Source organism: Oncorhynchus masou, chromosome 33, assembly GCF_036934945.1.
Source record: "Oncorhynchus masou masou isolate Uvic2021 chromosome 33, UVic_Omas_1.1, whole genome shotgun sequence".
In the NCBI taxonomy this organism is placed as follows: domain Eukaryota; kingdom Metazoa; phylum Chordata; class Actinopteri; order Salmoniformes; family Salmonidae; genus Oncorhynchus; species Oncorhynchus masou.
This window is the reverse complement of record NC_088244.1, coordinates 12,498,239-12,512,613: the sequence shown is the minus strand read 5'-3', so window position 1 is coordinate 12,512,613 and position 14,375 is coordinate 12,498,239. Positions and strand designations below refer to the sequence as shown.

The 14,375-nt window shown below is 48.2% G+C and overlaps 1 protein-coding gene across 1 annotated transcript in view; it reads right to left on the bottom strand.

Moving 5' to 3' along the window:
* The window catches only part of LOC135527848 (ERC protein 2), a 454,194-nt gene that overhangs the window by 238,223 nt on the left and 201,596 nt on the right, over nt 1-14,375 (bottom strand). The window lies entirely within an intron of this gene.

Sequence of the window (14,375 nt, the reverse complement as noted above, 5' to 3'; positions counted from 1 at the left end):
GGCACTGTATATCAACAGATTGGCGAGGGCACTAGAAAAGTCTGCAGCACCCGGCCTCACCCTACTAGAATCTAAAGTCAAATGTCTACTGTTTGCTGATGATCTGGTGCTTCTGTCCCCAACCAAGGAGGGCCTACAGCAGCACCTAGACCTTCTGCACAGATTCTGCCAGACCTGAACACTGACAGTAAATTTCAGTAAGACCAAAATAATGGTGTTCCAAAAAAGGTCCAGTTGTCAGTACCACAAATACAAATTCCATCTAGACACCGTTGCCCTAGAGCACACAAAAAACTATACATATATTGGCCTAAACATCAGCGCCATCTGAGAGACAATCTGAGAGACAAGGCAAGAAGGGACTTCTATGCCATCAAAAGTAACATAAAATTCAATATACAAATTAGGATCTGGCTAGAAATACTTGAATCAGTCATAGAACCCATTGCCCTTTATGGTTGTGAGGTCTGGGGTCTGCTCACAAACCAATAATTCACAAAATGAGACAAACACCAAATTGAGAATCTGCATGCAGAATTCTGCAAAAATATCCTCTGTGTACAACGTAGAGCACCAAATAATGCACGCAGAGCAGAATTAGGCCAATATCCGCTAATTATCAAAATCCAGAAAAGAGCTGATTCTACAACCAAGTGGGAAAAAAAGGAAGCGATTCCCAAACCTTCCATATCAAAGCCATCATCTACAGAGAGATGAACCTGGAGAAGAGTCCCCTCAGCAGGCTGGTCCTGGGGCTCTGTTCACAAACACAAACACACCCCACAGAGCCACAGGACAGCAACACAATTAGACCTAACCAAAACATGAGAAAACAATAAGATAATTACTTGACACATTGGTAAGAATTAACAAAAAAACAGAGCAAACTAGAATGCTATTTGGCCCTAAACAGAGAGTACACCTCGGCAGAATACCTGACCACTGTGACTGACCCAAACTTAAGGAAAGCTTTGACTATGTACAGACTCAGTGATCATAACCTTGCTATTGAGAAAGGCCGCCATAGCCTGTCTTCTCTTGAGAGCCAGGTCTGCCTATGTGCTCACTGTCCACAAAATGAGGTGGATACTGAGCTGCACTTCCTAACCTCCTGCCCAATGTATGACCATATTAGAGAGACATACTTCCCTCAGATTACACAAATCCACAAGGATTTCGAAAACAAACCTGATTTTGATAAACTCCCATATCAATAGGGTGAAGTACCACAGTGTGCCATCACAACAGCAAGATTTGTGACTTGTTGCCACATGAAAAGGTCAACCAGTGAAGAACAAACACCATTGTATGCTTATTTATTTTTGTACATTGTTACAACACTGTATATATACATAATATGACACTTGTAATGTCCTTACTCTTTTGGAGTAGAATGTTTACTGTTCATTTTTATTGTTTATTTCACTTTTGTCTATTATCTATTCCACTTGCTTTGGCAATGTTAACATATGTTTCCCAAGCCAGTAAAGCCCATTGAATTGAATTGTATATGGGGAGTATAATGGAGTAGATGGGGAGAATAAGGGAGTAGAATGGGGTATAAGGGAGTAGAGGGGGAGAATAAAAGAGTAGAGTGGAGTATAATGGAGTAGAGAGGGAGAATAAGGGAGTAGAAGGGGGTATAAGGGAGTAGTGGAGGAGTAGAACAGAGTAGAAGGGGGGAGTAGAAGAGGGAGTTGACGGGAGTAGAGGGAAATAGAGGGGGAGTATAAGGACATAGAAGGGGAAGAAGGATTAGTAGAGGGGGAGTGGAAGGATTAGTAGAGGGGGAGTGGAAGGGGAGTAGAAGCAGAAGTAGAAGGGAGTAGAAGGAGAGTAGAAGGGGAAGTAAAGGGGGAGTAGAAGGGGAGTAGCTGGAGAGTAAATGGAGAGTAGAAGGGGAGTAGAAGGATTAGTAGATGGAGAGTGGAAGGATTAGTAGGGGGAGTGGAAGGATTAGTAGAGGGAGAGTGGAAGGGGAGTAGAAGCGGAAGTAGAAGGGGAGTAGAAGGAGAGTAGAAGGGGGATTAGAAGGGGAAGTAGAAGGGGAGTAGAAGGGGAGTAGCTGGAGAGTAGAGGGAGAGTAGAAGGGGAGTAGAAGGAGAGTAGAGGGAGAGTAGAAGGGGGAGTAGAAGGGGGAGTAGAAGGGGAAGTAGAAGGGAGAGTAGAAGGGAGTAGAAGGGGGAGTAGAAGGGGGAATAAAGGTGGTAGGGGGATAACCCAACTCCATCTTTGATTGAGCTTGTTTAAACACACAGATGGGATTTCTAGAGACACTAACAGTATTTACTGAAGACAACCGTTTCAGCAGCACTGAACACCCATACAGACCAAACACAGATACACAGTCTAACACCGATACACAGGCAGGTATGGAAGGCATGGGAGAGATGTTATGAACTTGAGTGAAGACCCAAACGCGGTTTTAACAGAAAACAGAGTTCTTTAATAAAAAACAGGAATGGCATAAATCCTCTTCCAACGTAGTCAATGGAACAAAAGAACGTAGTATAATGCAGGTTGTACCTGCCATGCATGCAGACTCCGACAGGACAGGACAAGGTGGAAGCAAACGAGACGACAGCTTGCTTCTGGCATCAAAAAACACAAACAAGAATCAGACCCTGAAAGTAGCAGGAACAGAGAAAGAAATAGAGACCTAATCAGAGGGGGAAGAGAGAACAGGTGTGAAGAGTGAAAGAGCTAGTTAGGGCAGATGTAGAACAGCTGAGGAATGAGAGACAGAGAAGGTAACCTAAAAAGACCAGCAGAGAGAGAGAATCAAGAGAAAGGACAGGAACAGACATAACAAGACATGACAAGAGAGGTGTGTGTGTTTGTAAAAACCAAGGTGCATGCTACTGGAGTAAAAACAAATGGGTATATCAGCTGTCACAGAGAGAGACCTGCTACTGGAGTAACAACAAATGGGTATATCAGCTGTCACAGAGAGAGACCTGCTACTGGAGAAAAAACAAATGGGTATATCAGCTGTCACAGAGAGAGACCTGCTACTGGAGAAAAAACAAATGGGTATATCAGCTGTCACAGAGAGAGACCTGCTACTGGAGTAAAAACAAATGGGTATATCAGCTGTCACAGAGAGAGACCTGCTACTGGAGTAAAAACAAATGGGTATATCAGCTGTCACAGAGAGAGACCTGCTACTGGAGAAAAAACAAATGGGTATATCAGCTGTCACAGAGAGAGACCTGCTAATGGAGAAAAAAATCAAAGGGCTATATCAGCTGTCACAGAGAGAGACCTGCTACTGGAGTAAAAACAAAGGGCTATATCAGCTGTCACAGAGAGAGACCTGCTACTGGAGTAAAAACAAATGGGTATATCAGCTGTCACAGAGAGAGACCTGCTACTGGTGTAAAAACTAACACACTGGTGACGATGCTGCTGCTTTTGATAAGTGATATGCCCTTAGCACGTTCACTCTGCGACAGAAACGTGAGTGTGTGTGTGTAGGGGGGGGGTTCTGTGTCCGGGTGCATCATGGGAACTGTGGACTTGTGAATCTGTGTAAGAGCTTATGAGTAACCTATATACTGTATAAATACAGTAACCTATATGCTGTATACATTTGGAGCCAAACACAGACTTATCACATAACCAAATAGAGGGAGGTAGAAAGATGGAGAGAGAGGTGAGATGGAGAGAGACAAAGAGAGAAAGAGAGAAAGGTGAAAGCGAAGGAGAGATGGAGTGAGTATGGAGGGAGAGAGGCAGTGAGGGAGAATGAGAGAGAGAGAGAGAGAGAGAGAGAGAGAGAGAGAGAGAGAGAGATACAGACACAGAGACAGAGAGAGAAAGAGAGAGGGAGAGACAGAGAGAGAGAGAGAGAGAGGGAGAGAGAGAGAGAGACAGAGAGAGAGAGAGAGAGGGAGAGAGAGAGAGAGACAGAGAGAGGGAGAGAGAGAGAGAGAGATACAGACACAGAGACAGAGAGAGAAAGAGTTGTATCCTCAGAGCACAGGGCCAGTCAGCTCTTTAACATAGCGTTTTAAGTCATGTTTCACATTTCCTCTTCCTGGAGCGATCTTCATACACTGCTTCCAAAACATACAGCTCACCTTCTCTTCTGGCTGTGAAATAACTTATATTTTAACCATCACCTCTTCTCTCCCTCTCCATCCTTTCTGTCACTCTTTCAGTCTCTGTGGAAAGGTAGGTCTCTGACTCACTTTCCCTCTTTCCCTCTTTCTTTCTCCCATCTTTCTCTCTCCCTTCATCCTTACTTTGACTCTCTCTCTGGAACGGTGTCTCTCTCTCTCCCCCTCTCTCTCTCTCTCTCTCTCTCTCTCTCTCTCTCTCTCTCTCTCTCTCTCTCATGCTCTCTCTCTCTTTCTACTTTCATAAACATTTGAGAGGAACAAAATAATGAATGACTGTGCAAATGGACTGAGTCAGATGGCCCTGGATGGTACTGAGTCAGATGGCCCTGGATGGTACTGTGTCAGATGGCCCTGGATGGTACTGTGTCAGATGGCCCTGGATGGTACTGAGTCAGATGGCCCTGGCTGGTACTGAGTCAGATGGCCCTGGATGGTACTGTGTCAGATGGCCCTGGATGGTACTGTGTCAGATGGCCCTGGATGGTACTGAGTCAGATGGCCCTGGATGGTACTGTGTCAGATGGCCCTGGATGGTACTGAGTCAGATGGCCCTGGATGGTACTGTGTCAGATGGCCCTGGATGGTACTGAGTCAGATGGCCCTGGATGGTACTGAGTCAGATGGCCCTGGATGGTACTGTGTCAGATGGCCCTGGATGGTACTGTGTCAGATGGCCCTGGATGGTACTGAGTCAGATGGCCCTGGTCACCAAACCAGCACACCTGCTCCTAAATATACAGTACACACAAACACATTCAATAGACATATACAGGAAATGTGTCAACACACACTGTGTATATATATATATATATATATGTGTGTGTGTGTGTGTGTCCGTGTGTGTGCGTGTGTGTGGCCGTGTGTGTGTGTGCCTGTGTGTGACCGTGTGTGTGTGTGTGTGTCCGTGTGCCAGCTGAGATTCAGGTACTACCCTCAGCCAAACATCAACCAACTCCTCTATCTCACATTGGATACAAACACTCACACACCATCCCTGAAACCCTCCCTAACATACCAAAGTGCTTACACAGCACTACCGCTGATAGGCCAAAGAGCTGGGTTATGAGAGGTTAACTACCACATAGCAGACTGGATGACAGACAGCTACTGCACATCCCTTTACACCAGGACTCACAGCTACCTAAGATCAGTTACAGTTACTCTACGGTAAAACAGACTATGACTGACCCCACCAGTACCCAGCTAAGAAAATGTAGATTCCTATTGATGTGACCTTCTCCTGCTTGAGCTAAACTCAGGTACTTTACCAAACACTTTCATCTCCTATAGTGGGAAGACATCAATTAACATGTCCTGTTCGCTACTTACATCAACATTCTTTTTTCTATGTGGCCAAATGATAGAGGGGGGGGGGCGTTGAACCCTGGCCCCTCTCTCACCCCAGATAGTCGTTACAGGCCTCCTGATAACGCTCCAACAGCAACATGCTGACAACTACTCCATCCACCCTACTATAACCTACCATACTCTACTACACCACCCGACCCTACCCTTCTCTGCCCTACCCTACTCTACCCTACCAAACCTTACTCCACCATACCCTACCCTACTCCACTCTACCCTCCAGTACTTCATCCTACCCTACCCTACCCTACCCTACTCCACCCTACCCTACCCTACCCTACTCCACATACCCTACTCCACCCTACCCTACTCCACCCCACCCTACTCCACATACCCTACCCCACCCTACTCTACCCTACTCCACCCTACCCTACTCCACCTACCCCAACCCTACTCTACTCCACCCTAGTCTACTCCACCCTACTCTACCCTACTCCACCCTACCCTACACTACTCCACCCTAGTCTACTCCACCCTACCCTACTCCACCCTAGTCTACTCCCCCACCATACCCTAACCTACCCTACTCCACCCTACTCCAACCTAGTCTACTCCACACTACTCCACTCTACCCTACCATAATCTACTCTACCCTACCCTACTCCACCCTAGTCTACTCCACCCTACCCTACTCCAACCTACTCTACCCTAGTCTAATCCACCCTACTCCACTCTACCCTACCATACCCTACTCCACCCTAGTCTACTCTACCTCACCCTACTCCACCCTAGTCTACTCACCCCCACCATACCCAAACCTATCCTACTCCACTCTACCCTACAGTACTTCATCCTACCCTACCCTACCATACCCTACTCCCCCCTACCCTACTCCACATACCCTACTCCACCCTACCCTACTCCACATACCCTACCCCACCCTACTCTACTCTACTCCACCCTAGTCTACTCCACTCTACTCTACCCTACTCCACCCTACCCTACACCACTCCACCCTACCCTACTCCACCCTAGTCTACTCCCCCACCATACCCTAACCTACCCTACTCCACTCTACCCTACTCCAACCTAGTCTACTCCACACTACTCCACTCTACCCTACCATAATCTACTCTACCCTACCCTACTCCACCCTAGTCTACTCCACCCTACCCTACTCCAACCTACTCTACCCTAGTCTAATCCACCCTACTCCACTCTACCCTACCATACCCTACTCCACCCTAGTCTACTCTACCTCACCCTACTCCACCCTAGTCTACTCACCCCCACCATACCCAAACCTATCCTACTCCACTCTACCCTACAGTACTTCATCCTACCCTACCCTACCATACCCTACTCCCCCCTACCCTACTCCACATACCCTACTCCACCCTACCCTACTCCACATACCCTACCCCACCCTACTCTACTCTACTCCACCCTAGTCTACTCCACTCTACTCTACCCTACTCCACCCTACCCTACACCACTCCACCCTAGTCTACTCCACCCTAGTCTACTCCCCCACCATACCCTACCCTAACCTACTCCACTCTACCCTACTCCAACCTACTCTACTTTACCCTACCCTACTCCATCCTACTCTACCCTAGTTTACTCCACCCTACTCTACCCTACCCTACTCCACCCTACCCTACTCTACCCTACCCTACTCCATCCTACTCTACCCTAGTCTACTCCACCCTACTCTACTCTACCCTACCCTATCCTACTCCACCCTAGTATACTCTACCCTACCCTACTCCACCCTAGTCTACTCTACCCAAGTCTACTTCACCCTACTCCACTCCACCCTACCCTACCCTACTCCACACACCCCTACCATACCCTACCCCACTCTACCCTACTCCACCCTACCCTACCCTAACCTACTCCACTCTACCCTACTCCAACCTACTCTACTTTACCCTACCCTACTCCACCCTACTCTACCCTAGTTTACTCCACCCTACTCTACCCTACCCTACTCCACCCTAGTCTACTCTACCCTACCCTACTCCACCCTACCCTACTCTACCCTACCCTACTCTACCCTAGTCTACTTCACCCTACTACCCTCTACCCTACCCTACCCTACTCCACCCTACCCTACTCCACCCTAGTCTACACCACCCTACCATACCCTACTCTACCCTACTCTTCTCCACCCTAGTCTACTCGACCCTACTCTACCCTATCCTACCCTACTCTACCCCACTCCACCCAAGTCTACTCTACCCTACCCTACTCCACCCTACCCTACACTACTCTACCCTAGTCTACTCCAACCTACCCGACCCTACCCTACTCTACCCTACCCTACTCCACCTTACCCTACCTTACTCCAGTCCTCCCTACTCCATCCTAGTCTACTCCACCATTTCCTACCCTACCCTACTCTACTCTACTCCACCATACTCTACCCTACCCTACTCCACCCTAGTCTACTCTACCCTACCCTACTCCACCATAGTCTACTCCACCCTACCATACTCCACCCTAGTCTACTCCACCCTACTCTAACCTACCATACTCTACTACACCACCCCACCCAACCCTTCTCTACCCTACCCTCTCTACCCTACCAAACCCTACTCCACCCCACCCTACCCTGCCCTACTATACCCTGCCCTACCCTACTCCACCCTACCCTGCTCCACTCTACCCTACTTCATCCTACCCTACCCTAGCCTACTCCACTCCACTCCAACCTACCCTACCCCACTCTACCCTACTCCACCCTACCCTACCCTAACCTACCCTACGCCACTCTACCCTACTCCAACCTACTCTACTTACCCTACCCTATTCCACCCTACTCTACCCTAGTCTACTCCACCCTACTCCACCTTACTCTACTCTACCCTACTCTACTCCACCCTAGTCTACCATGCCCTACCCTACTCTACCCTTCTCTACTCTACCCTACTCCACTCTACCCTAGTCTACCCTACTCCACCCTACTCTACTCTACCCTGCCCTACCCCAACTCTACCTTACTCCACCCTACCATACTCTACACTACCCTATTCTTCCTACTCCACCCTACTCTACTCCACCCTACTCCACCTTACTCTACCCTACCCTACTCTACCCTACCCAACTCTACTCTACCCCACCCTACTCTACTCTACCCTACTCTACTCTACCAACTACACCCTGCCATACTCTACTCTACTCCACCCTACCCTACTCTACCATACTCTACCTTACTCCACCCTACCCTACCCTACCCTACCCCACCCTACTCTACCCCACCCTACTCTACTCTACTCTACTCTACCCTACGCTACCCTACCTTACTCTACCCAACTCTACTCTACCCAACTCTTATCCACCCCACCCTACTCTACCCTACCACACTCTACTCTACCGACTACCCTACCCTACCCTACCCTACCCTACCCTACCCTACCCTACCCTACCCTACCCTACGTTGGACTAGTGACCTGAAGGTTTCAAGTTCAAATCCCTGAGCTGATAAGGTACAAATCTGTCGTTCTGCCCCTGAACAGGCAGTTAACCCCCTGTTCCTAGGCCGTCATTGAAAATAAGAATTTGTTCTTAACTCTACCTAGTTAAATAAAATGAAATATCCTACCCATCTATACTCTACCCTACTCTACTCTACTCCACCCTACCCTACCCTACCCTACTCTACTACTTGGCAGGTTGGACTAGTGACCGGAAGGTTGCAAGTTCAAATCCTTGAGCTGACAAGGTACAAATCTGTCGTTCTGCCCCTGAACAGGCAGTTAACCCCCTGTTCCTAGGCCGTCATTGAAAATAAGAATTTGTTCTTAACTGACTTGCCTAGTTAAATAAAGATAAAATATCCTACCTACTCTACTCTACCCTACTCCACCCTAAGTTCAGAGCCTGAGTACTGTATGAGAATCCCGTCCCGTCCAGCAGACTAACCCCACAGTGACCTCTGACCCATGTCCTGACTTCAGAACTGGAGTCACACAGATAGAAGAGTAGGTCTGACAGTAATGAGACAGGAGCATCAGTAAGATGGACGACCTGAGGGGGAGACTGTGTCCGCTACCTCACTAACATAATACCATCACACACACACACACACACACACTCACTGGCTAGACGTTGACCCTTTTTGAAAAATGTGTATGAAACATACAGAGAGGGAACAGGGAGAGAGGAGGGGAAGAGTCTATCATAAATGCAGATTGGATGGGTTTACTTTTCCATGCAGAATAAAGCATGTGTAATGGGTTATGAATGAAACAGGAAACAAACATTATCTAACAGTCTAAACCATCCAATGTACTGTAAACTATTCAAGGCTGTGTGTGTGTGTGTGTGTGTGTGTGTGTGTGTGTGTGTGTGTGTGTGTGTGTGTGTGTGTGTGTGTGTGTGTGTGTGTGTGTGTGTGTGTGTGTGTGTGTGTGTGTGTGTGTGTGTGTGTGTGTGTGTGTGTGTGTCATATGAGTTGGCAGTGTGTTTTTCTAATTTCAAACAAAGCCCTGTTATTTGTACCTATGGATCTCCCACTGAGCACTGGCGCACACACACACACACACACCTTGGCACCAAGCAACCCCTCATTTGGGCACCCACACCATGCCAATCCATAAATCAGAAGATAATTGAGCAGTAGTGTGCCAGCAATAAAGTCCAGAGAGAATAAACAGCCTGCGGTCTGTCTGTCTGTCTGTCTGTCTGTCTGTCTGTCTGTCTGTCTGTCTGTCTGTCTGCCTGTCTGTCTGTCTGTCTGTCTGTCTGTCTGTCTGTCTGTCTGTCTGCCTGTCTGCCTGTCTGTCTGTCTGTCTATGGGGGGTGTTCTGTCTGGGGGGAATCTGTCTGGGGGGTGTTCTGTCTGGGGGGTGTTCTGTCTGGGTGGTGCTCTGTCTGGGGGGTGATCTGTCTGGGGGTGATCTGGTATGGGGGGTGTTCTGTCTGGGTGCTGTTCTGGTATGGGTGGTGTTCTGTCTGGGTGGTGTTCTGGTATGGGTGGTGTTCTGGTATGGGGGTGCTCTGTCTGGGGGGTGATCTGGTATGGGGGGTGTTCTGTCTGGGTGCTGTTCTGGTATGGGTGGTGTTCTGGTATGGGTGGTGTTCTGTCTGGGTGGTGTTCTGGTATGGGTGGTGTTCTGGTATGGGTGGTGTTCTGGTATGGGTGGTGTTCTGGTATGGGGGTGTTCTGGTATGGGTGGTGTTCTGGTATGGGGGTGTTTTGTCTGGGTGGTGTTCTGGTATGGGTGGTGTTCTGGTATGGTGGGTGTTCTGGTATGGGGGGTGTTCTGTCTGGGTGGTGTTCTGGTATGGTGGTGTTCTGTCTGGGTGGTGTTCTGGTACGGGGGGTGTTCTGTCTGGGTGGTGTTCTGGTATGGGGGGCGTTCTGTCTAGGTGGTGTTCTGGTATGGGGGTGTTTTGTCTGGGTGGTGTTCTGGTATGGGGGGTGTTCTGTCTAGGTGGTGTTCTGGTATGGGGGGTGTTCTGTCTGGGTGGTGTTCTGGTATGGGGGGTGTTCTGTCTGGGTGGTGTTCTGGTATGGGGGTGTTCTGTCTGGGTGGTGTTCTGGTATGGGGGTGTTCTGTCTGGGTGGTGTTCTGGTATGGGGGTGTTTTGTCTGGGTGGTGTTCTGGTATGGGGGGTGTTCTGTCTGGGTGGTGTTCTGGTATGGGTGGTGTTCTGGTATGGGTGGTGTTCTGGTATGGGTGGTGTTCTGGTATGGGGGTGTTTTGTCTGGGTGGTGTTCTGGTATGGGGGTGTTCTGTCTGGGTGGTGTTCTGGTATGGGGGTGTTCTGTCTGGGTGGTGTTCTGGTATGGGGGTGTTTTGTCTGGGTGGTGTTCTGGTATGGGGGTGTTCTGTCTGGGTGGTGTTCTGGTATGGGGGGTGTTCTGTCTAGGTGGTGTTCTGGTATGGGGGGTGTGTGGTGGAAGGATAGGCTGCGCTGTATACCTCCCACTGGCACTCTGTCAAATTCTATAAAGTCTATACAGCAGGGTTCCCCAAAGCCGCCCCCCCCCCCCCCTGGACTATACAGCAGGGTTCCCCAAAGTCGCCTCCCCTGTACTATACAGCAGGGTTACCCAAAGTCGCCCCCCTCCTGTACTATACAGCAGGGTTACCCAAAGTCGCCTCCCCTGTACTATACAGCAGGGTTACCCAAAGTCGCCCCCCCCCGTACTATACAGCAGGGTTCCCCAAAGTCGCCCCCCTCCTGTACTATACAGCAGGGTTACCCAAAGTCGCCTCCCCTGTACTATACAGCAGGGTTACCCAAAGTCGCCTCCCCTGTACTATACAGCAGGTTTCCCCAAAGTCACCCCCCCCCTGTACTATACAGCAGGGTTCCCCAAAGTCACCCCCCCCCGTACTATACAGCAAGGTTCCCCAAAGTCACCCCCCTGTACTATACAGCAGGGTTCCCCAAAGTCGCCCCCCCTGTACTATACAACAGGGTTCCCCAAAGTCGCCCCCCCTACTATACAGCTGATTCAAATAATCAACCCATCATCAAGCTTTGATTATTTCAATCAGCTGGTTCAGTCAAACGGGGGAACCAGGACCAAGTTTGAGGAACCCAGCTATATCGCACACCCATAGAAACAGAAAACAGAGATCACAAAGAGAAACACCACAAGGATAGATGACAACATAAGGCAGACATATTGAGGAGCTGGGAAATGATATGGCCATGGAGAACTTAACAACACACACAACACACAATGTCCAGAGAAGTAAATGTTCCTTCATTATGTTTCCCCTGCTGGATTAGTAACAGCACTCAGGACATTTCCAAGTAGGGGTCTTTTGTGTTTATATTTATTTATATTTATTTGGTTTCTACTGTAACTGCCACTGGAGTGCAATCCAACCGAAGGTTCCTGAGTGGGTGATTTTAGACTAAATGTCCCACAGTTTCAAACTTTAATATAGGAAATACAAGTTTGGACACACCTACCCATTCCAGCGTTTTTCTTTATTTTTTACTATTTTCTACATTGTAGAATAATACTGAAGACATCAAAACTATGAAATAACACATTGGAATCATGTAGTAACCAAAAAAGTGTTAAACAGATCAAAATATATTATATTGGTGTCCTTTATTCCAGGTACCTCATGAAGCTGGTTGAGAGAATGCCAAGAGTGTGCAAAGCTGTCATCAAGGCAAACAGTGACTACTTTGAAGAATATAAAATATTTTTTACATTTTTTAAGACTTTGATGTTAACTACACGATTCCATATGTGTTATTTCATAGTTTGGATGTCTTCACTAGTATTCTACAATGTAGAAAATAGTTTAAATAAAGAAAGAAAAACACTGGAATGAGTAGGTGTGTCCATACTTTTGACTGGTACTGTATATGAAACCAATGTTGTGTTAATGATGATGCTGATGGATGGAGAAGACAGAAGAAGCATGAGGAACAGAGACGGTAGGTGCAGAGAATGGGATCTCTGGAGGTATCGGTGCCACAACAAAACACTAGTGATACTCACCCAGATCTGCAGACATTGACATAAAAACATATGACACAACCCATTAACCCAGCTGCAACAAAGCTCCAATGGGAAGTCTCATGGCTGTATTCAGCGTCTGTGTATGCAACCAATAGCATAGACTGGAGTAAAACCAAAACATTCAAGTCAAATGGGACACACTCAAATGGATTCTTCCCACAGTTAGGAAATTAGACCCATGACGTAAGTGTTCTCAAGAGTACTAAACTCCAGACAGTTTATCTAAAGGAGCCTCGTCTAGAATGAATCAGATGTAGAATATAGAGCTAGTCATGAACGTCTCATGCAAATGTATATATCCCCCCCCCCCATATGGAGTCACCTCTATACTTCTTAAACCTATCTGGTACTTTCACATCAGCAAAGAGAAACTGTGTGCGTCTAAGAGATAGCATTAGGAGAAGGGTAGGGGTTAGGGTTAGGAGAAGGTTAGGGGTTAGGGGTTAGGGGTTAGGGTTAGGAGAAGGGTAGGGGTTAGGGTTAGGAGAAGGGTAGGGGTTAGGGTTAAGAGATGGGTAGAGGTTAGGGTTAGGAGAAGGGTAGGGGTTAGGGTTAGGAGAAGGGTAGGGGTTAGGGTTAGGAGAAGGTTAGGGTTAGGAGAAGGGTAGGGCTTAGGGTTAGGAGAAGGGTAGGGGTTAGGGTTAGGAAAAGGGTAGGGGTTAGGGTTAGGAGAAGGGTAGGGGTTAGGGTTAGGAGAAGGGTAGGGGTTAGGGTTAGGAGAAGGATAGGGGTTAGGGTTAGGAGAAGGTTAGGGTTAGGAGAAGGGTAGGGGTTAGGGTTAGGAGACGGGTAGGGGTTAGGGTTAGGAGAAGGGTAGGGGTTAGGAGAAGGGTAGGGGTTAGGGTTAGGAGAAGGGTAGGGGTTAGGGGTTAGGGTTAGGAGAAGGGTAGGGGTTAGGGTTAGGAGAAGGGTAGGGGTTAGGGGTTAGGGTTAGGAGAAGGGTAGGGGTTAGGGTTAGGAGAAGGGTAGGGGTTAGGGTTAGGAGAAGGGTAGGGGTTAGGGGTTAGGGTTAGGAGAAGGGTAGGGGTTAGGGTTAGGAGAAGGGTAGGGGTTAGGGTTAGGAGAAGGGTAGGGGTTAGGGTTAGGAGAAGGTTAGGGTTAGGAGAAGGGTAGGGGTTAGGGTTAGGGTTAGGAGAAAGGTAGGGGTTAGGGTTAGGAGAAGGGTAGGGGTTAGGGTTAGGAGAAGGGTAGGGGTTAGGGTTAGGAGAAGGGTAGGGGTTAGGGTTAGGAGAAGGGTAGGGGTTAGGGTTAGGAGAAGGGTAGGGGTTAGAGTTAGGATAAGGGTTAGGGATAAGGAGAAGGGTAGGGTTAGGGGTTAGAGTTAGGAGAAGGGTTAGGGATAGGGTAAGGGTAGGGGTTAGAGTTAGGAGAAGGGTAGGGGTTTAGGGGTTAGGGATAGGAGAAGGGTTAGGGATAGGAGAAGGGTTAGGTAAAAAGAAAGG